This window comes from Miniopterus schreibersii (assembly GCF_964146895.1).
Source record: "Miniopterus schreibersii genome assembly, chromosome: 2".
Taxonomy (NCBI): Eukaryota; Metazoa; Chordata; class Mammalia; order Chiroptera; family Miniopteridae; genus Miniopterus; species Miniopterus schreibersii.
Window position 1 is genome coordinate 124,573,609 of NC_138102.1, and position 24,754 is coordinate 124,598,362.

Here is a 24,754-nt window from a genome sequence, read left to right on the forward strand (position 1 = left end):
TAAAATAGTTAATTATAAACACATTTTAAACTGTATACTAAGGATTCGGATAAGTGGTTTTGCTCAGTTCTTTGAATAGCCAACATTTTTGTCTTAAAGCAATCATGTATTTTTATATTTAAAAAATGATGACATGAAATGTACAAAAGCCAAAGCTATATGTTCATAATGAGAGATTTGTTTATAGACCGGCAAGTCAACTAAAATGTAATGACTAAGTGATGACCATTTGGGTATAGATGTCAGGAAACTGATGAAATACACGATTTTATAACATTTTTAATGAGTAATATGCTATTACTTCTAAGAAAGCATCTGTACTTTAGATTTGATCTTGAACTCCTGCAGTGGTGGCAAACATGCCAGATGAAACACCAGGAGGCCTGGGTTCTAGCCCAGTTTTCCTGGGCGGTTCTGGGGCCTCAGATAGGTGTTCATTCTAAACTTCAGTTTCCTTACTGAGAAAGCTGTAGCTTTTAAGTGGGGGGAAATGTACTGTGTGGCATTTTTGTGACTGTTAATGAGGAAGAATCTAGGAAACATCAAGCACCAACTTAGACCCACGATAGAAATTCACCTGGTATAAATTTCCTGTCCCTATTTTAATTCCCTTCTCTCTTTCTTTCCCTACTGCATCTTCTTTTCTAACTTCTAGCAACTCACAGCTCTACATAGTCTATATAGACCTCAGGTGAGCATAACTTTGAACATGTCTCTGGTTTCCCTCTAAATGGAATCTGTAGAAGCCTAAAACATGCAGCTGCCTCCTTACATTCAGGGCATTTTTGTACATTGTCCTGTTTCGTGTTCCTGTAACTGCAAAAAGATGACTTTGATTGGAAGGAGTGGATCTACAAATTGTGCACAGAGTAAATGATTTTTGATTTAAGAACAGATGCTAATGGGACACTGGGACTTAGGTGTAGATAGAGGTAAGATCAGATACGGGTTGGTTAGAGAAATCCCTAGATATTTTAGAAATACAAAATTATTTTCAAAAATGAATAATTATAATTTTGTTGACTCTTGAATTATTAAAAGACAATTAAAATACAAATCACTTAAAATGTTGCCAGTTTTTAAATTAAAGTATAATACTTAAAATATTATAAAGTGGTTACAATTTTGCAAAATGTCTTCATATTTTGCACCTGCAAACAATGTCTAATGAGCAATTAGTATTGCCTGAGCTGAGCATTTTATTAGTGCCATAAAACTTTAAATACCCAAATTAAAAGCAGGTGTTTTCTTATAATATTTTGTATTAATTATCAAACTCAAAATCAATAATGGCTTAGTTGTAGTAAACATAACATTAATGAGATATTGGGATAATAACTCTACAATAAGATTTTATTCATTTGAATAATAAAATCACCATGTTTAAATTTTAATTTATAATATAAATTTGATATATGATTTGCCATTTTTGAAGGAACTTTAAGTGTGTATACAATCTCTCATCTCTTATTTATTTTTTATTGAAAATTTTTAATGTTGACATTATTGCAGAATTCCTCCCCTTTGCCCCCCTCCCCCTCTCCCCAACTCCCCCCCTCTTTTGGCCTTCACCACACCATTGTCCATGTTCAAGGGATATACATATTTGTTCTTTAGCTAATTCCTTCAACTTGTTAATCTAGTCACTCCCCTCTTCTGGCTCCCCCCAGTCTGTTCCATGTGTCCATGCTTCTGGTTCCATGTGCCACTCTGCTCTATGGCCATTTAGAGTCTATATTTTGCATCTTTCTTCTAAAATACACCCATTTGGTGCAATTTTACAAAACCAAAATAGGTAATTTATTTTGGCTTATTAGACATGGTACACATAATTTCTACATGCTGTTTCATTCATTCATTCATTCTTAATTATTTCATATTTATTTATTATTCATATTTATTAATTGTTTACCGTATGCTTGACTGTGGACTTGTTGCTGGAAAGTCAATATGATAATATTTGAATTCAAACCTTAGGATCTTTTATTCTATTGGGGAATAGCATAATACACTTTATTCTACATAAATAATAAAGAAAAATGTGAAATTATAGTAAGAAAATAGCATGGGGATGTCACAAGATCAGACCAAGTTAAAAAAAAAATAAGTGAGGGGAGTCAACACATCAACCAAGATGTGTATAAACACTTAGTAAGCAGTGCTTAGGACATGGTGTTATAAAAACTGGATCATATGAAAAGTAAAATTAAATCTCTACCTAATTACATAGAAAGACTTGAACTTTGGATAGATTAAAAACATAAAAAATGAAAGGACAAACTGTAAGGTGATTATATGAATATATGGAAGTACATTTTACTCATATAGAATCAAAGGAAGGACTTAAAAATTTTAAAGTATGTCATACAAAAATTTTGATGAATTTGCTTATATAAAAATAAAGGAATTTTATTTAACAAATTTTATCATTATCAAAATTAATATGCCAGATTGTGAGAGTTTTCTGTAACTAAACCTGATATAGGCATATATTTAGATTTACATAGATAATATATCATTAAGTCTTTTTAAATCAACAACAAAAAGATGGAAGCCCAGGGTCACTACATATTGAGGAGTATGGCATAACCACACATACATTTTTAGATGAATCATTTATTTTTTAACAACCTTTGTTGAGATGTATTTCAATACTACAAAGTTCATCTACTTTTTACAGCTCAGTAATTTTTAGTTAATTCAGAGAGTTGTGCAACTGTCACCATAATCTAAGTCTAGGACATTTTCCCCCAAAATTAAAATTTTTTTTCAATTATCGTTTAGATTCAATACTATTTTGTATTAGTTTTTCAGTATACAGCATAGTGGTTAGATAATCATATACTTTACAAAGTGTTCCCCCTGATATTTCCACCATATAGCACCATAAATAATTATTACACTATTATGGACTATATTTCCTATGATGAACTCTACATCCCCATGATTGTTTTGTAAATACCAATCTGTAGTTCTCAATCCCTTCACCTTTTTTGCCTAGTCTTGCCTAATTTTAAGATATTTTTTCACCCCAAGAAGAAATCCGTAACCATTAGCAGTCACTCCACATGCCTCCACCTAGCCTTAGGCAACAACTAATTTATTTTCTCTTTCTACATATTTGCTTATTCTAAACATTTTGTAAAAATACAATTATACAACATTTAGTGTTTTGTGACTGACTTTTTCAATTAGCATAGTGTTTTCAAGGTTCACCAATGTGGTAGAATGTATCATTCATTGCTTTATTCTTTGTGATTGCAAAATGAAGCTCAGTGTATAAATACATCACATTTTGTTTATCTATTCGTCAATCAGTGGACATTTAGGTTGTGTAGTGGGCTGAATAGTGTTCCCCCAGAATTCATATACACCCATAAACTCAGAATTTGGTGTTATTTGGAAATAGACTCTCTGCAGATATAAGATCATACTGAATTAGGGTGAGCCTCAAACCCAATGACTGACGCCCTTAGAAGAGAGGGCACAAAGACATACACAAAGGGATGGTCATGTGAAGACATAAGTGGAGATTGTAGTGATGCAGTTTCAAGCCAATGAATGCCAAGATTTTCTGGAAACTATTGGAAGCTGGAAGAAGCAAAGAAGGATTTTTCCTAGAGCTCTCAGAGGGAGCATGGCCCTCGGGACACCTTGATCTCAGACTTCTTGGCATCAAAAACTATGAGAGACTAAATGTCTGTGGTTTTAAGCTACCCAGTTTGTGGTACTCTATTACAGCAGCCCCAGGAAACTGACAGAGGTTGTTTCCACTTCTTAGCTGTTATGAATAGAGAAACTTATGCAAAAAATAAGAGCAGACATTTTACAGAAGTGAACTAAAATGTTAACAAGTATATAACAGATGTTAAATCTCCTTGGTAATCAAAGACAGAAGGCATCACTCCACCACTAATAGACCTAAAAGTTGAAAAATGCCAAGTGTTTGTGTGGAATTGTATATAAAAAGCAGAAACTAATAACTTGGAAAATTGTCTCACTCTGTGGCTAGGTCTTTTGTTAGCAAGGTAAAACGACACAAATTCAAATTACATACCAGTTGGGCTATAAAATTGATTGTAGTCATTTGCAGGATATCACCTTCAAGAATATAGTCATGGCCTTGCATACCATTAAATTTATCATTTTTATGTAACTAGTAAAGGAATCTTGTCAAAAGAAAAATAGTATTGTTTTTTTAAACCAAGTATTCGTAAACTGTCAAGATTCCTCTTTCTATGTAGACTTTTTGAGATTGCAGATATATAAACAATCCAAACCCAGTCTGATTTGATATTTTAGTGGTTCTCAAAGGATTAGTTAATGTTTTGCTTCCTTCTGAACTGTGACCGTTTATAGCTTTTTGTCTTTCTTCCTATTTTGGAGATAACTTACATTAATGATAATAGTCATCTGGTAATAATCATTCATTTCAGATTTCAAATTAGTAAAACCTGGTCTTCATTTTTTATTTAAATTCATTTCCCTCTATGTATTCACAGATTTTGCTAGTATATATATTCAGTTATACTTGTACATTGTTTATTCATCAGAGCAGTACAATGGCTTTAAAAATTCTAACATTTGTTTTCAGTAAGGTTTCTAGTTTCCTGCAAAAAAGACACAATGCAGTTTCCACTGTTACCTGCTTTGACCTTACCTATATTTTTACATATTGTGAGCTGATCATTTAAAATGAATAGAAAAATATTATAATTCTTGTTTGTAATACTTACTTTACCTGTGATGTCCTTAATTTGATTTTACTAAGTTAAAGTAGAGAGGGGCTATGTTTTCCACAACTTGCTTTCAACAAATATTACACCATCTTCTAGCATATTTATATCCTAGTCTTTATTTTTTTACCTTTTTTATGCTGAATACTAAACTTAAAAATTTTTTAAAATATATGTTTTTTATTGATTTCAGAGAGAAGAAGGGAGAGGGAGACAGAGATGGAAACCAATGATGAGAGTCATTGATCAGCTGCCTCTTGCACGCCCCCTACTGGGGACTGAGCCCAGAACACAGGCATGTGCCCTGACAGGGAATCGAACCATGACCTCTTGGTTCATGGGTTGACGTTCAACCACTGAGCCACAGTGGCCAAGCAACATTTTATTCATGTCTAAATCTGTCATATCTCTACTTTCCAGATTACTAAGATTATTCACGTGTGTCTTGTAAAGTCACAGTTGTCTGAACTCTCATGTGATACTACCTGTCTTTCCAAAATTTTATTCTTCAAGACTTCACATCCATTTTAATCACCCTGAAGTTTTCTCCTATCTCCCCATGTGAATAACTACATTCTCCATCCTCACATAGATTATTTATATTTAATAATTATGCTTATTTCAGTCTGCCCTGTATTATAATTAGGGTTTGCATAAGTGCGCTGTTACTCTCCTCTCTCAAACAGTTCATTCTATTAGAAGTGGGCAGGAAATAAAGTTAAAATCCGTAGTGAGACCATGGTCAAGTGTTGGAAAAAAATGATTTCTGTTTTACCTATTGTATCTCTCTCTCTTTCATAGGACTTAGTATAGAATTTCTGTGCGTTTGTGAGTTATTCTAATAAGCAAAATAAATTTTTATTAAATAAATGCATTAATGCAAGATCAAAATGGGCTAGAATATCAAAGATTGTTTTTAGAAAATATGGACAAAACATCCATAAAATACCTTGACAATGTCTACTATCACGTACTTTAGTTTGGGTAGTTTTAATTATGACATATGCAAATATGTGTAAGCCACATAAGAAGATTAAGACGTAATGAGAAGCTAAAAACAATAGTAACCTTGGGCATTCTTTAAATTCAAACATACCTAGCATTTAAAAGTCAGACTTCACTTTCTTTGACAAGGTTTTTATGTAACCTCAGTAGAAGACTGACATCAATTTACTACATACACATTTACCACAGCCTTCTAGTTAGACATAGAATTACAATTACTGCACCATGAGGCAGAGAAATTCTGGCAGAACCCAGGTGACTCACTAAGAACAGATCCTCCCTCAAAGCCTTCAGGAAGAACCAAATCTGCCGACATCTTTTATTTTTTATTGTTAATGCTATTACAGATGGATGTCCCTCATCCCCTTCACCCTTTGCAGCATCCAGAATTATGAGACAATGAATTTCTATTGTTTAAGCCTCCGAGTTTGAAGTATTTGGTTATGCAGTCCTAGCCAGCTAATATATCCACCTGTTGCTCAGTGAATCACCTGGGTTCTCATTTGGGAAGAGAGATGGGAAATCAGAGAAACTAAGACAGACAAATCCCGAGGCTGAGTATTTGTGAAAAGGGACTCATGCAGAGAACAAGCCTTGGAAATCTACATAATGGAAATAGAGTCTCCTCATTACCAGTCTACACAGGTATAGCCTGAGGCTCTACAAGGCTGGTTCAAACAAACAAACAAAAAATTGCAGAGGCTTATAAGTGGAATCATTGCAAGGGCTCACACAGGCCTAGGAAAAGTTTGAGTTTCTACCAGCCAGAGTGGAGACAGTATCTTGCTGAATACCTGGCATTCAACAGAAAGACCAGACAGATAGCATTGCAGAAGTTCCAAACTAACTTTATAAATTCCTCTAGACCACTACCACGAAGCTTACAAACAAGTTATTATTTCAACCAAAAGGATTAGACAGTTTATCCAAAATAAATTTCGGTGCTCTTTAGAAGATAAGCATTCAAAAATGTAATACATAATACATAGCATTCAATAAAAAAATTACTAAACTTGTAACTAAGCCACAAATGGGATACATAATCAGGTGAAAACTCAGTAATTAGACGTAGCTTCAGGAGTGACTGAGAGAGCCCAGAAATGTCTGAAGGACTTCATTAGCAGATGAGATCTTCAAAAAGCTATTATTAAAAATGCATAGAAATTTAAAAGTAAATATAAACATGAGAAAAAAGATGGCTATAGAAAATAACCAAATATAACATCTAGAAATTTTTTTAAAATCTGAAAAATAATTTCACTTGGTGGGCTTAACATTAATGGTGAAAATGGAAAAACCATTGGAAATCAGATCATGACTTTATTAGAGAATTAAACTTTCAGCTCCTACAAACATTACAAAGATATGTGAGATCAACATATTATTTTAAATGCACAAACTTCAAAAGCATGTAAAAAATAACCTGAAAACTTCTATATCTGCAAAATTAATTGAACTCTTAAAAAACCTTACAAAGAAAATTACAGACCCAATTGATACCACTGAAAAAAAATTTTAAGCATTTAAAGAAGAAATAATACAAATTTTAAATAAACTCTCCCAAAAATCAAAGAATAAAAAATACTTCCTAACATATTTTAATGTTAACATGATCTTGATATCAGACCAGACTAAGATATTATGAAAAAAAAGGAAAGATAAATATTCTTCATGATCTACAATAATAATCTACAATGAAGCAATGTGTCAAATTAGCAATCTATTAAAAGATAATATATCATGAGCAAGTAAGCTTACCCAAGTAATTCAAGGTTGATTAAACATTTTTTGAAAAGGTTAAACAATGTAATTTCCCATATCAACAAGCTAAAGAAAAAAATTATTACTATCTCAATAGATGCAGAACAATGTTAAAAAAATTTCCACATCTCTTCATAAGGACTCTCAGAATAAAAAATCTAACAAAGGACATCTATGAGAATACTAATTAGCATCCTATATAATGGCAGATGACAGAAAGATTTTTCCCTAAGATTAGGAGCAAATAAAGTCTATCTGCTATTGTTACTTCTATCCAACATTATACTGAAGGTCCCAGTTAATCCAATAAGACAAGAAAAATAAATCAACTGCATGCATATTGGAAGGAGAAAATACAATTTTCTTTATTTGCTCATGACATGATTATATACATAGAAAATGCTAAAGGGTCTAAAAAAAAGAGCTACTAAAACTAATAAGTATGTTGCCAACATCACAAAATACAAAGTCAATTTTTAAAAATCATATGTATTTCTAAATACTAGCAATAAACAATTGGAAATTAAACAATTTAAAGTATCATTTATAACAGCAACAAAGAACATGAAATACCTAAATCTACAAATATGTCTAAGGTTTATATGTGGAAAACTATAAAATATGGATGACAGAAATAAAAGTAGTGACCCTTCACTGAAAGTTAGTGACTTTCCACCACAACGTAGTATAATTTACTATCTAAACAAAAACAGTAATGCAAGAAGACAAAATAAGATAACATAGAGAGAAGCGACAAATGAGTCATTCTGTCAGTGGAACAAATTGATATTTTACACTAAGTGCCGTACAGAAGGTGTTAAAGGTCCCTGCTGAGCTGTAGAACAGCAATTCAGTGCACACTACAGGTTGCTTCAGTTCAAGGCTATCATTACAAAGAAAGAAGAAAAAGAAAGGCATCCAGACTTTTAAATAAAACAAAATATAAAAAAGAGAGGAAAGGTCAATGATTTTCTCCAATGTTCCACATTAATCTATTTGACTTTATTATAAACAAATACAGCAATGTGGCAACCATATGAGTAATACTCTGTTTGTGATAATGCTGGTGTCCCTCTAATCTATGCAATATTCTTGTGGTCTGCCAAAAAATTGACACCTGACAAAATTTACCATTAGTTTATAATGAAGACCCTGAGAAAAATTTACAGATATATATTATTATCTATGAAAGGGACTATGACTGGTTTTTGAAGGGTCAAAATAATTTAAATCTTCAATCTAATCAATACAAAAACATTACTCATTTTTGTAACTCACTACTTTAAATTACATTAAATCACATTTAGCAATAAAAAAAAAAAGAACTGTTTACATGTAGTAATGTAGTAGATTAATGTCACCTCACATATCCTTAATAATTATTTGGCATGGACCCTGAGGGTATCTAAATCTCTAGGTTATTAGCCATTAGAATTTTGGAAGTATTTTATTTCTTGCAAAAAATGCCCTGAAAGGTCAACTGAATATTCACTATGTATAAAAGGATTAAGGGTTAAATGATGGAGCTGTTACAGAAAAGGTTATTATTCGTAGCCATAAATTCTTTATAACTTACATATATCTATTTCTATAAATAGCTAGACTACTTGTATAGATTTAACAGCATGGTTCAACTTTGCATAAGGATAATAATAACAGATTGAGATGATTCGCTAGCTTCAGGCTATCTCCAGCAAAGCCAGAAGCCAATCACCAAGCAAGCGTAGCCATCGTCCCAGCAGATTCACCTCAACCATAGATGATGTGTACTAAGCCCTTACTATGAACGGGACATATTCCTAGGCCTGTAACAAATATTGTCTCAAATAATCCTTACAACCCTCCCGTGAGAAAGGTGCAATTATCACCACTTTTCAGATGAGGAACATAGTTTCAGAGCTTGTCTGAGTAACACAGCTGCCAAGTGACATTTTAACCTAAGAAATTTGACTCTCTGGACTATACTTTTAACCAGCTTCTTAATTTTTACCAGGACATTGATAAAAATGTTTTAACAGTGTTCATCACATAATAGTTCAAAAGTTTTAACCAAAAGGATATTTTTTTTAAGAAAAGTAATTAAAGCCTACGACATTCATTTTAAGTGTGCATTGTAATAGTGGAGCGGGGAGCTTAGCGGGAGCCAATGTGGCCTTGATAAATCTCCCGCGCCTGTGACTTTTGCTGCTGCCCCATTGCCGCCTCCGGCTGCTTGACACGGCCCTTCAGGGAGGAGACATCTGCACGGCCAGTGCTCCATGGGACCTGGCGTGTGGCATGTCCCTCTTCCCATGCTTGTTCCCCTTTCTAACGCTCCGTGTCCTTACCCGAGTCACTGCACCAGAAAAGGGCATTGCCCTCGCTGGGAACTTTTCCCCAGCAGGGGAGTCGGATGGGACTGGAAAAGACAATGATTCAGTAAAAGCCCCAGGGAGTAGGGAAAACCTTGTGCCGCTCATGAGGACTCAGCCCGTCAGCAGAAAGCTTAGGACTTGTCAGGCCCATTGCCGCAGGAAGCTCCCCACCCGGGGAGAGGCCTGGGTCGGGGCCCTGCTGACTCGGGGCGCAGGGCCGTCCACAGGGAGGCCACAGTGAGCTCCCACAAGGAATGTATCACTGGGGGATGTTTATATTAATGGAAAACGGGGAATCCCCACAAGGAAAGAGCAGTCTAGAAAAGAGATTATTTCAATCTCCACCTGAACCCTTATCATACACAGGATATTACAATGAGGACGGACTGGTCGCCACAGCTAAAAACAATCAGGCTCAAGCTACAGAGCCCTTACTTGGGACTCTCGTAACCTTCACAGAAGAAAAGCTGGCTGAGTTGTTCTCCTTTTAGCTATGTGGTAGAGAAATAGAATAGTAACTTCAGAATATAAATAGAGATTAACTAGAGATTAACCTGTAGAATAGCCTATAGAAATATAAACAATAGATAAGACTAAAAATTTACATACCTAAGCAGATGTAAATTCTTTAGCAAAGGTCAATAAGAAGGTATATTCATTAACTGTGAAAGGCCAAAACAGAAACTGGAACAAAGCGTGATGTCATGTTGTTTAACCAGCAATAAAATCAAATAGTATAAATACAGTTGTAACAAGGCAATAAAAAAGAGAAGCTGATTGTCGTGACGCTCTGAATGCTGTCTCCATGTCCTTCATTCTTCCCTGACGCCGTCCACACCTTTGGGGACCCCTGGACCTCTGGGGCTGGACCCCAGCACCTCACAGGGAACCTGAAACTTCAATATGAAAGTGGAGGCTTAAAACCAAAGATGATGGAGGCTACTCTCAACCAATCTGAACATATCTTGGCCCTGGGGTTTCAGCTTACTCATATTAAGAACTTATATGCAGCCCAGCTGGTGTGGCTCAGCGGTTGACGTAGACCTAGGATCCAGGAGAGTGTGATTGGATTCCTGGTCAGGGCACATGCCCGGGTTGCAGGCTCAATCCCCAGTCGGGGGCGTGCAGGAGGCAGCCAATCAATGACTCTCTCATCATTGATGTTTCTCTCTCTCTCTCCCCTCCTTTCCTCTCTCTGAAATCAATAAAAAAAATTTTTTAAACAAGAACTTATATGCATATATACATAACCTGTGGACACAGACAATAGTGTAGTGAAGGCCTGCGGGGGGCAGGTGTGGGGTAGAAGGGCCCAATGGGGGGGAAAACAGGACACCTGTAATATTTTCAACAGTAAAGGTACATTTAAAAAAAAAGTTCGAAGCCAACTGAAAAAAAGTAACCACCACCAAAAAATGCAAAAACCTTTCCTCTTAGGCTAACCTGAGTCGTCTCAACTAATTCAAAAACTTTAAGGTTAAAAGACTCCACTCAAGGGTGAAGTGTGAGGTTAGTGTGCAAGAGCTACCAGGGATGAAAGGCTACAGGTTTCTAAGCTGCTTTATGAAAAAAATGGTTCCACCAGTTTTTTCACTGTGAGAAACTAAGTTCATCCTCTGATCTTATTGTTGTCTTTTTCTTCTGGACTTGAAGCTTATTTGCATAAACACAGTAGTGATATCACAATTCTGAGCAATGAAATACCCTGCTAACAGTTCCTACCATCTAGGAAGAGAAATAACTTGGATTAAGCAAACCTGCCATTAGAATTTGCTTGGCCCGCAGCAGGAATACAAATAAAGCTCACATACCTGATGCTTAAATATATGAACTTATATATCGAAATTATTTTATTTAGGTGAAATTATGAAAATGTACATTTATTTTAAAAAATGTAATTAGATCTTATATACACTTTTACAAAAATAAAGTGTTTCACAATTTTAGTGTTCAATATCCTAGTTGCCCATGTACATAATCAGTTTTATGCATTGAGCATCTTGTGTCTATGCCAACATCTGTATAAAGGTAAGAGAAATATTTAAGTGCAAAATGCAAAATGTTTGCCTGCCTTCAAACAACTATTGGAAATACCTTACTAATACCTTAGTATTCCCAGAACTACAAATTACAATTCAAAAAAGGCAGAAATTGGGTACTGGACAATACTGGGAAACAGTACATTTTTATGCCAGAATGAAGGGAAAGCCCTGGCCGGTTTTGTTCAGTGGTTACAGGGTCGACCATGGGCTGAAGGGTCCCAGGTTTGATTCTGGCCAATGGCATGTACCTCGGTTGCAGGCTCAATCCCAGGCCCTGGTCAAGGCGCGTGGGGGAGGCAACCAATCAATGTGTCTCCCTCACACTGACCTCTCTCTCTCTCTCTCTCTCTCTCTCGCTCTCTTCCTTCCACTCTCTTTGAGAAGCAATGTAAAAAATATCCTCAGGTGAGGGTTAAAAAAAAAAAAGAATGAAGGGAGAGACTGACAAGTCTATTTATTTGTCTTTTACTTGTAGAAGGACTTCTGCTGCTCAGAGTCTGCCTGCAGTTCAAAACAGTGTCTGTCTCTGACTATAAACCCTCATAGCTTTGGATGCAGTGCCTTTTGTTTTCACAGCACAGGGGAATGCTGTGCATAAGCCATTCCTCTGTCTGAATGTTGTTTATCACGAAAGCAAAACTTTAGGATTACAGGGTGTTCTTGGTACATTTGACAGTCTTATATTTGAACTTAAAAAAAAAAAAAAAGTCCAAGTTAAAATACAAAAAAACTAGAAAAAAATTACAACATATAAAACAGAAAGTCTCATGTTCTTATCATTAAAAAAGCACTTTTAAATCAGTAAGGAATAAATAATCATTTCCCTGCTAAAATCTCTGCTTGTTTCAAAAACAAAATACACAAATGAAAGCATAAAAGCAATTCTGAAATCAAAATGTTATTATGTTAAACAGTTATTAAAAGAATAAGAATATGCTGAATAAAAATATTACCATTTTATATAAAACCACAAAAATGAATTTATCTGCCTGTTGCTATGTCTTACTCGTCTCCAGCTCTGTTTCTTTGTCTCTGACTTTCTGTCTCTCTCCCCTATGTTTTTATGAGAAATTGCACAAAAATTCTAATGTTTACATATGTTCACACATACATACATATGTACATATATACACATAAATATATAACTATGTGTATACTTATGTGCGAAAATATATGGGTATAAATATATGTGAAAAAAATATATATTTGCAAACATTTTTTATAGTTATATATAGAATTAAATGCCCTGTGATGAGGTTGGTTTTGAGTGAGTGATGTGGTTGATTCTGCAATAACTGGGTATTGTTCTTTTTAATATATATATTTATTGATTTCAGAGAGAGGAAGGGAGAGAGAGATAGAAACATCAGTGATGAGAGAGTCATTGATCAGCTGCCTCTTGCACGCCCCCTACTGGAGATCGAGCCCGCAACCTGGGCATTGAACTGGGAATCGAACCTCGATCTCCTGGATCATAGGTCCATGCTCAACCGCTGCGTCATACTGGCGGGCCAATAATTGGGTATTCTTAGTGGGGTTCCCAGATGAGAGTATGATGAGTGTTTTAGTGAGGGTTCTCCAGGAAACGAAACCACTATATCACATATACAATATGGGATATTCACTCACACAATTATGGAGGCTGATGAGTGACAAGGTCTGCATTCAGCAAGCTGGAGACACAGGAGAGTTGATGATATGGTTCCAGTCGGAGTCCAAAGGCCTGAGAGCCAAAAGACCTGATGGTTTAAGTTCAACTCCAAGTCATAGTCTTGTTGGGCTATAGCTGCCCACTTTTGAGTGGTGCCTACATATCCCACAGAACCACTCATAAATCAGGCTTGAATCTTTTCTTCCTCTATCAATTGATCACAGGGAACTACCTATGAGGCCGTGGGTACAGGCTGGGAGAGAGAAGGCAGAACAGCAGGAGAGGGATCTTGAGCATTTGGGCCACTTCTTTATATAACTTACTTGTGCTTTCAGGGCCTGATCAAGCTCAATCAGATAACACTAAGCTGTTTATGGGAGGCTCAGGTCACATGGTAATTTGTTAGGCCACAGTTAGGCATTCATTCTCTACTAAAGCCCAGTAGAAGGCCAACAGTTGTTTCTCAAAAAGAGAATAATTATCTCCAGAGTATGGCAATGCTTTGCTCCAAAATCCTAAGGGTGTGTACTGCAATTCACCTATAGGAGCCTGCCAAAGGTTCCAAACAGCATCCCTATCTGCCATGGCCACTTCCAGCATCACTGGATGCTGGATCAGATAACCCAGGAGGTAGAACAGCTGGCACAGATGCCTGGAGAGCCTTTTCTTGTTCTGGCTCTCACTCAAAACTAGAACTAAAGTCACTAGGTAAATGAGCTGGAGTAACACACTGAAAATGAGAAATATGTTACCTCCAAAATCCAAAGAAGTCCACTAGCCATTTTGACTCTCATTTTGAAAAAGAGGCCAGATGCAACAATGTATTCCTCTCTTCACAAGGGATTTCTTAGCATGCCCCACACCACTGGACCTCTAGAATTTTCACTGAGGTAGAAAACCCCTGATTTTTATTTTTGTTAGATTTATCTAACACCTTTTGACATGCAAATGCCTTACAATCAGTCTAGAGCAATTTCTACTTTTTGATCACCAATCAGCATCATGTCAGCAATGTATAGGCCAGTGTGATATTTCCTCCAAGGGAAAGGTAATAGAGATACCTCAGAACTAAATTATGACTTAAGGCTGGAGGGAAAACAGTGAAGATGTATTGCTGGCCTTGTCAGCTGAAAGCAAACTGCTCCTGGTGGGTCTTATGAATGGAAATGGAGAAAAAAAGGCATTTGTTAAATCAACAGTGGATGTACCAGGGGATGTGTTAATTTGCTCAAACTATGAAACCACATCTGGTACAGCAGCTGCGGTTAAAGTCACCACCTGGTTATGGTTTTGATAATCCACTGTCATTCTCCAAAACCCACCTGTCTTCTGCGCTGCCAAAATAGGTGAGTTGAATGAAGATGTAGTGAAAGTCATCCCTCTTCTTGAGAGTGGCACTAATCTCCAAAGTCTTCCTAGGAATGCGGTATTGCTTCTGGTTTACTATTTTCCTAGGTAGAGACCATTTCAGTGGTTTCCACTTGGCTTTTTGCACAATAATTGCCCTCACACCACAGATCTTGGAACTAATGTGAGAATTCTGCCAACAGCTGACCTCCATGAGCCCCTCTTCTGACTAGGGCACCACAGTGACATTGGGTCTCCTGGAATCAGTGTCAGTTCAGAGCCAGTGTCCAGTAGTACCCAGAAGATCTGATTATTTCCTTTTTCCCAGTTCACATACAGTGGTAAAATGCCGCACAGGTCCATTTGGGTAAGGCTGGGAGAAATATTAACAGTATAAATTTTTGGCAGTGCAACAGAGTCCTTCCTCAAGGGGCTGGGCTTCCCCTCCATTCAGAGGGTTCTGGATCTATAAACTGGCTCAAGTTGGAATTGATTGAGGGGACATGACCTGTTTTTACAATTCAGGTTAGACTTTTGTTCATTTGACCTAGAACTTTTCTGCTTATACAGATCAAGTAAGAATTGTAGACTTCCTATATATTTCACTTTTAGGAAAACCATAATCAACACCATAGGTTTAGACAAGTCAGACTATTGTGATTGTTGCTTTGACTTGCTGTCCTTTGTGGTAATTGTGGCCACCCTGTCTTTGGCCAGTTGAGTGCTGCCAGTTATCACCTGTCACACTAAAATCCAATTAATCTAAATGCATTTAGGTTTTCTGATTCTACCAAATGCAGTTCCCACTGTAGGATCTGGCCTACAAAGAGAAAGATCACAGAGCTCTTCCCTCATAAATTTATTTCTCATAGTACTGATGAAAGGTATGTCTTCTGGAACCTCTCAGTGCAGGTGAGTAGGTCTTAAATGACAAATACAATCTAACATTCCAATCTCCCTAAGCTTCTGAATCCCTTCTTCTACATTAAACCAAGGAAGATCAGGCATTTCCAATTCACTGACAGTGGACTATCTTTTGGTTCATATTTCAGCCAACCAACCAAATAAAGTGTTAGAGCCCTAATTCCCTGAGCTACAACATTAAATGCAGAATCTCTGCTTAGTGAGCACACATCAATAAATTTGGCCTGATCCATCTTTTTGTTCTTCCCAACATTATCCCACACTCTTAGTATCCATTTCCATAAATGTTTCCCCATTTTTGTCTTTGTAAATTAGAAAATTCAGGTAGTTCTTTTGGAGTGTAGTATACCTTCTCATGGATCATACTTTGTACTTTACCTCTAGGGTCCTGCAGAAACTTGTCTAGTTTTAGGTCTAGGACAAAGCCGGGTGGTGGGGATGGATCCTGAGGAGAATCAGCATTGTCTTTCATGGCAACTGCCTCAGTAGAGGACACTACAGCTTTAGGCAATGCAGAGTTAATCCCATCAGATAAGGTGGAGAGGCACTGGAGGTAAGGAAACTATTTCTCTGGAGGTCTCTTTCACTGACAAAGAATCATCAGAGTTTAGAGGCTTAATGTCCCCATCTTCACAGAGTCATCTAACATGTCCCCATTCTAACTCACAGGATACCGTTTTTTCCCAATCAGTGCTCTCACATTTACAATAGACATCCTGCAAGATTGGGAATTCAATTTATGTTGTAATTCAGCCAGTAGTAGGATGTAATTTTGTGTTTTGATTTTCAGCAATCACTGCTCTGTGGTTACAGGAGATAATCGTCCCCTTTAGAGCACACATGGAGCTGGGAATTCGAATCCCTGAGCTCATCTTTTTCTTTCACTACTTTGTTCAGACACATTAGAAACAACTGGTCAATATCATTATATTTGTTAGTTTTACAAAAAGTTTAGAAAGTACCTGGTACACAGTCACCCAGCTCCTTTCTTCTTGTAAGTGGTTCTTAGGAGTATCCAATGGTCACACACACACACACACACACACACACACACACACACACACACACACACATGATTTTTTATTGTGAGAAATTTTCTCACATGGTTATAAAGGCTGGCAAGTCCCAAGATTTGCAGTTGGGAAGATGGGGATCCAGAAAAACCAACCAATAGTATATTTCTAATCCAAGTCCAATGTCCCAAGAACAAGGAGGCCCAAGGATGTAAGTTCAATTTTAAGGTCAAGGTAAGAAGACTGATGTCCCAATTGTAAAACAGACAGGTGAAAAGAGAGTTCTATCTAACTCAATTATTTGTTCTTTTCAGGCCTTCAACAGATTGGATGCAGCCCACAGACTTTAGGGAGGACAATGTGCTTTACTCAGTCCAACAACTCAAATATTAATCTCATTCAGAAACACCCTCACAGATATATCCAGAACAATGTTTAACCAAACATCTGGGCATCTTGTGCCCCAGTAAATTAACACACAAAATCAAATACATTTGGAAGACATTTGGCAATATCTTTCAAAATAAGATATTGCTTCCTCTTATCTAGACATTCTATTTCTAAAAATTTACCTAAAAGATGTACGCAGTGTATTTATTGAAACATTGCTGATACATGAAAAGTTTTAAACATACTCCCATTAATAGCACATTAGTTTTTGCATGATGAATCTCTATGAACCAGCATGAAATGATATTCTAGTGTTTTGCTTATGTGTTTAGGAAAAACAAGTTGAGGGCAACATATATTATAAAATCATATTTGTGCCAAAAAGAAAAAGACTTCTTATCTTTTAGTCCTTTCATTTTCCTACTGGACATGATGACTGAAGTGGAGCAAATTTTAAACCATAACAGCATGTTAAAGATGGAAGGATGAACAAATAAGAAGGAGTCTCCAGCCCTGATGATATTGTGGAGCCAGTTATAGGTCCTGGACTATCTCTGGGTTTCTTGTAAAGTGAGAAAAAATATCCTTATTGGTTATTTGTATTCCATGCAGCCAAACCTAATGCTATACTGTGCTGTTCTAGTTTTCAAACCACAAGCAACTGAGCTGAGCCCTAGTGTTTATGTCACTTGCCTAGATTTGATCGAGTTAGCAAAAATGCCTCTGAAACTCATAAAAGTCAACTCTTGTCAACAACTATTTTTTTTCACCTATTAGAGAATATAGGGAGAATATGTAAACTTTGCAAAGGGCTGAAGAGAAGTCTTTTTGTTCATGAGAATTAAGACTCACTCTTAAAATGCCTTTTGCTTTGTTTATTTTTCTTATTGATATTGAAAAAATCAGTGGTTTCTATAATTGATTTTGAAAAATTTTAAAAAGTTTCTTTATCTTTACTGTTGAGGATATTACAGGTGTCCCCTTTTTATCCCCACTGATCCCCTCTACCCCATACCCATCCCACCCCTAAGCTTTCTCCATACCAATATCTGTGTCCATGGGTTATGCTTATAAACATATAAGTTCTTTGATTAATCTCTCCCCACCCACTCCCCCGTCCCCACCTTCCCTCTGAGATCCTGCAGTCTGTTCCATGCTTCTATGTCTCTGGATCCACTTTGTTCATCACTTTATTTTGTTCACTAGATTCCACATATAAGTGACATTATGTGGTACTTGTCTTTCTCTGACTGGCTTATTTCACTTAGCATAATACTTTCTAGTTCCCTCCATGCTGTCCCAAAGGATAAAAGACCCTTCCTCTTTACAGCCGCATAGTATTCCATGGTATAAATGTCCAACAGCTTTTTTATCCACCCATCTACTGATGGGCACTTGGGCTGTTTCCAGATCTTAGCTATTGTAAATTTTGCTGCTATGAACATAGGGGTGCATAAGTTATTTGTGATTGGTGTTTTGGGTTCCTTAGGATATATTCCTAGAAGTGGGATCCCTGCATCAAATGGCAGGTCAATTTTTAATTTTTTGAGGAAACTCCATACTGTTTTCCATAGTGGCTGCACCCAATCTGCATTCCCACCAGCAGTGTACTAGGGTTCCCCTTTCTCCACATCCTCACCAGCACTTGTAGTTCCTTGACTTGTTGATGGAGCCATTCTGACAAGTGTGAAGTGATACCTCATTGTGGTTTTAATTTGAATCTCTCTGATGATTAGTGACCTTGAGCATTTTTTCATATATCTCTTGGCCATCTGTGTGTCCTCTTTGGAGAAGTGTCTTTTCAGGTCCTTTGCCCATTTTTTAATTGGGTTGTTTGTCTTCCTTTTGTTAAGTTGAAATTTTAATGCTTTTTTCTGGCTATTTAAACTTGTGTGGCCAACATACTGAGAGACAAATGGCTATTCAGCTGTTATGGTGCTGGGTTATTATATGGAATCTCCATTATATGGTGGTAGTTATTCTAAATGCTAGAAACATGAAAATATTTAGTGATTTAAATCATTTTTATGAATGATTCATTATAAAATCAGTAAAAAAATATAATCCATGCAAGTTTGGATCAATTTATGTACGTCTGGAATCCATTGTTTTAAGTATCTTCCCAACTGTTAAAAAAATTAGTCGGTAAACAAAGCAAATTATAACAAAAATACATCTTGTTTGTTAGTATGTGTTGTATAAATTACAATTTGTACTGAATTTTAATTTCCTATATGCCTTATCTCCTCTAATCTTAATTGAAAACAAGTCCCATTTCTTCTTTCTGGGACACAAACCAGAAATTAAGTTTTTAGTTAAAATGGGGGGGGGGAATCACCTCATTTTAACATTTATTGTGGAAAAAGACCAACTTTGATGATATAATCCAAGGTGTGTTTACACTATTTTATGTGTTTAATTTACTACACTGTAAGCTTAAGGAAAGTAAGGGACATGCCCCACTATGTTCCCACTGTATAACATGAATGAATCAATAAATCATGAAATAAAAATTTTCAAATTTCTCTGCTTTTAAACATTAATCTTTCCTATTTCCTGAACTGTTGCCAGAATTTTGCTTTTAACTCTTTCCTCAAATTTAAGTACTTCCCAAAGACCTACAAAATAAAATGAAACTAAAATTGTGAGGAGTATACACACTAGAGAATGCAGGTAAGAAAGAGGATTCTAATATTATACTGCCCATGGTTGGCCCTGATCTTAACCTGTAGGTACTTATTTTCAAGTGAGTTACAAAACTCTTTCAAACACTACTATTTTCATTTTCTTTCTGGTAAAAATAATACATTGGTGTATTATCCATCTTTGTACAATAATACATCTTTGTAAATAATACATCTTTGGGTCATTGTGAGAGCATAGCACACAGTATTCCCCAATTAACATTAGATCTTACGATTTAAAAAAAAAAAAATCTTTATTGATTTCAGAGAAAGGAAAGGAGAGGGAGAAAGAGATAGAAACATCAATGATGAGAGAGTCATTGATCGAGTCCACAGCCTGGGCATGTGCCCTGACCAGAAATCAAACCCTGATCACCTGGATCCTAGGTCGATGCTCATCTGCTGAGCCACGCCTGGCAGGGCAGATCTTATGATTTTTATTCTATCCTACCTTAGAACTCAAGTACCTTCTTGGGCTGGCATCAAACTGCTCTCCCAGCTTCAGCTCCCAGGAGGTTCTTACCATCTTTAACAACACTTAGTTATTGACCATCTTTTAAATCTTATTTTGCCTGTTTAACATCTCTAGGCCTATTTATACCAGTTTAAACTCTATCTCAGGGTACAATTCAAGCATCTTCTGAGACAGATTACTGACCTTCAAGTCAACTGGATCCAAGCCCATGATGTTTCTGTATCATAAACAGCAATTTGAATTTTGTAACAAAAATGGACATATAGGCCTGCACAGGCAGACACTTTCTAGAGTCTCTTTAAAACGTAACTCACGTGGAAGATAGGTGTTCTTTGGTTCTAGCTTCACTCCCCTTTGCTCCTCTCTAGAGCAAAAGCCAGTGGTAGCAGGGATGAGTGGGGGAATGATGAATAAGGCAGAGCACAGAGGAATTTTAGGACAGTGAAAATACTCTATCTGCTATTTCATTGATGAATGTATGTCATTCATTATACTTTTCCCCATAGACCACATAAGTTTACCCAAACCCATATAACAGTGAGTGAACCTTAAGGTAAACTACAGACTGGGTGATTATGATGTGCCAATGTAGGCTCACGGACTGTAGCGAGTGATGTCATAGTGGGGAAGGACATGCAGGTGTGGAGGGAAGGGGCATGTGAGAAAGTTCTGTACCTTCCTCTCAATTTTGTTGTAAAATTAAAACTTCTCTAAAAAATAAAGTCTTTAATTTTTAAAAATGATGCCCTCACATAGAATCTACATTTTAGCCACTAGTATCAAGCTCTCAGATTATGAATGATAAACCAATGAGAAAATTTCAAATTACAGCACTAAGTTCTTTTTCTGGGTAATGAAACTAACGGAGCACCCCACACAAATTGAAGCAGCGCAGAGACAATGCTGAACGGTAACACACAGTCATCATACTGTAAGAGTATTTAAAAGAAAGAGAGAAAAAATAGTACTTATTTATAAACGGAGTGATGGTATTTATTTTATATTCTTTTATAAGTGCTATTTATGCAGCATTCAAAACTTTAAAGCCTCTAGCATATGTATTTTTATTAATGTTTTATGATAATAAAGATATTAGGCAAGTGTATCATCAAAGGAAAATGCTGAAATTGTCCTTGCAAGGAGTGCAGGGCCTGACTGGCATGTGTCCCACAGGACAAGTTTAGCCCCTTGATATGCTTCATCAATATTCCCCATAAACACAGAGAACTCCCCATGTGCAGGTATGAAGCGTGCCTTTCTTCTGCCAGTCTTGTGCTTCACACTCAAGAGAGAACTGTAGTTTTGCCTAAATATTGAAATTGGATGAAATATTATTCGAAGACTAAAATAAGTATCTGGGTAAAATAAGTTGTCTCCCACCTACAGAAACTTACACCCTTGTTATAATTACTTCAGTACTAACAACTCCTCTTAACACTCAAAGTGTGTGGGTTCTGAGAAGGCAGCATGCAAACCTGGTGTTTTTCAAAGGAATCAAAAAATAACAACAAAATAGTTTTATTCTTCCAGATGCTCACCTATCACCATTTACTTTTATTTTTCTTCCTTTCACTGACTTTTCCCTCTAACCGCTCCGCATGTCTATATCACTTTTTGTGCACTAAGACTGTATGTGTGGAATTTATTCTTCTGCTTTTGCCATTTATTCAAATTCCTAAGGAAAAATTGTAAGACATATAAAACCCAGATGACCTCATATACATTTTTAAATTTATTGTAAACTTGATACTTATTACATGAACAAAAAATATTCTCCACTGTAGGGAGTTTTTGCATTTCTGTGAAATGCAAGGATATTAATAGTAATTATTATCTATTGAGTGCTTACTATTTAGTGCCAGATACAGGTCTAAGGGCATAACATATGTAAGTGATTTGGTAATCATAACACTATGAGGTGGGTGTTATATTTGCCCCATTTTACAGATGAAAACTGTGTTATAATGTGCCTTAATCACCTGATGACAAAAACTTAAGGGAATCCTGACATATTTTTAATTTTCTTAAAAGCTTAAGCACTCTGGGTATATTTGACTACTGTTACATGTAGGCAAAATGAGAGGTGCTGGAAAGATATAAAATTTTCCTATACAGAAAAATCAGAAGAAAAACAAGATATTTTTAGAAGTGATTTGAATGCTGGCATTCATTTTTGGACTTCTGTAGTTCACATACTCTTTCTATTTTAGGCAAACTATTGTGTTTTCCAATGTTGCACAGCTGGTGAGCTGGTGAGCAAGGGTTTGAATCTAGGCCACCTGAATATAATGCTTATGAGATCATATACTATATGCATTGGAATTACATTTTCTTCTTTGAGAGCTTTGCAATAGAGAAAATCACAAGTTGCTTAGAGGTAATTTTGATTGTTAAAATTATCAATCTTAGGAACAATTCAATGGATTGTGTCATTTGGCTGGTTTAAAGGAAGTATTATATTTGTTTCCTGGCATTGGCAATGGAGAAATAAATTTCTTTTGAAATATTGAAAATTATAGTCATTTCATCTTGCTCACACATAGTCTTTGAGATTACATAAAATTTTCACTGAAAATTTATAGAAATACATACTGGTAGCACACTCACAAAATGCTTTTAAATGCTAGTTTTTATAGTTTGCTTTCATCTTCTCATAGAACTTTATAAGGTAGAAGATATTATACCTGGATAAAGTTTTTTAAAAAACAGAAGGTTAACAAGTAACAAATTTAATGATGGGGACATTTACCTAAAACAGCACTTCAGTATTTTACTAAGTTTTTATTCTCATTGCTTTGTGTAGAATATAAATTTAAGGCTAACACTGGTTATCAAAACGGCGACATAGATCATTCCCAACTTCAGTTCCCCTCACAAGAAGATCAACTAGCAAGTATCAATAGACACTAGCAATGAACTAGCTATAAAAAAAATCCCCCACATTTACAATAGCATTAAAAAGAATAAAAATACTTAGGAATAAATACAACCAATGTGGTACAAGATCTGTACATTGAAAACTATTAGACATTGATGAGAGATACTGAGAAAGACATGAATAAATGGAAAGATATTCTGTGTTCATGGATGGGAAGAATTAATATTTTTAAAATTTTCTTATTACCTTTAGCCATTTATGAATTCAAAGCAATTTCTTCAAGATTCTAATAGCAATTTTTACCGAAAAAAAATCCTAAAATTTGTATGAAACCACAAAAGACCTCAAATAGCCCAAGCAATTTTGAGAAAAATGACCAAATCTGGAGGCGTCACACTTTCTGATTTCAAACTATACTACAAAGCCATAGTAACTGAAACAGTATAGTAGTGCCATAAAAAAATAGACACATAGACCAGTGGAACAGATTTACAATCCCAGAAACAAACCTTTGAATGTAGAGTCAACTAATATTTGAAAACAGAGCTAAGAATACTCAATAGAGATAAAAAAAATAAGTTCTTTAATAAATTGGGAAAACTAGATCCCTATCTTATACCACTCTCAAAAATGAACTCAAATGGATTAAATGTAAGACCTTAAGCCAGAGCATAAAACTCCTACAAAAAAACAGGAAAAAAGCTCCTTGACATTTGTCTTGGCAGTGATTGTTTAAGATATGACACTGAAAGCACTAATAACAAAAACAAAAATAGTCGGGCTGGTATGGCTCAGAGGTTGAGCATCAATCCAGGAGATCTCGGTTAAAAAATTCCCACCAACTCCCTTTGTCTATTCTCTATTGATTCAGAATCTGGAAAGACAGGTGAGTGATTAGGTACCCCTCCCAAAACCTTTAAAAATCTTAACAACTCAGCAAATAAAACTGTGAGAAATCTACATGAAACTTACAGATATGTCATAATATTTTAAATTAGAAGGGTAAAATGTAGCACTCATTTCCATCTTTTTAAAATATTCTAATGATAAGTGCTAAACTGATCCTTCTAAATTTTCTGATTCATTCTACTGTACTGACACACAAACGTCTATAAGAAACTTTAAGGACTAATACAGGCTTACAATAAATTTGAGAAAACCTTTCATTTTGAACAAAATGTGCTTTTATTACTGGGCCAGCACTATAGAGCTTTTGTATGAAAAAAACACAGTATGACACAAAACTAAATGAATCTAGTAAAGGGTGAGTGCTAAAGGCAAGAGAGGGTGTTGGGGCAGCCTTGGAAAGTGGCGTCTTAGAAATAGTTTTATATACAGCAGTGGCATTAAAGGTCAGCTGCACTCTAAGGCAAGAGGACTCTAACCAAGCCAGCAGGAGTGGAGTGGTGATGTGAGTAATGGAGGTGTCTGAATGCATCTGTCTGAATCTAAAAGTGAGGTGGAGGGGGTCAACGGGAAGAAAAGGGGGGCATC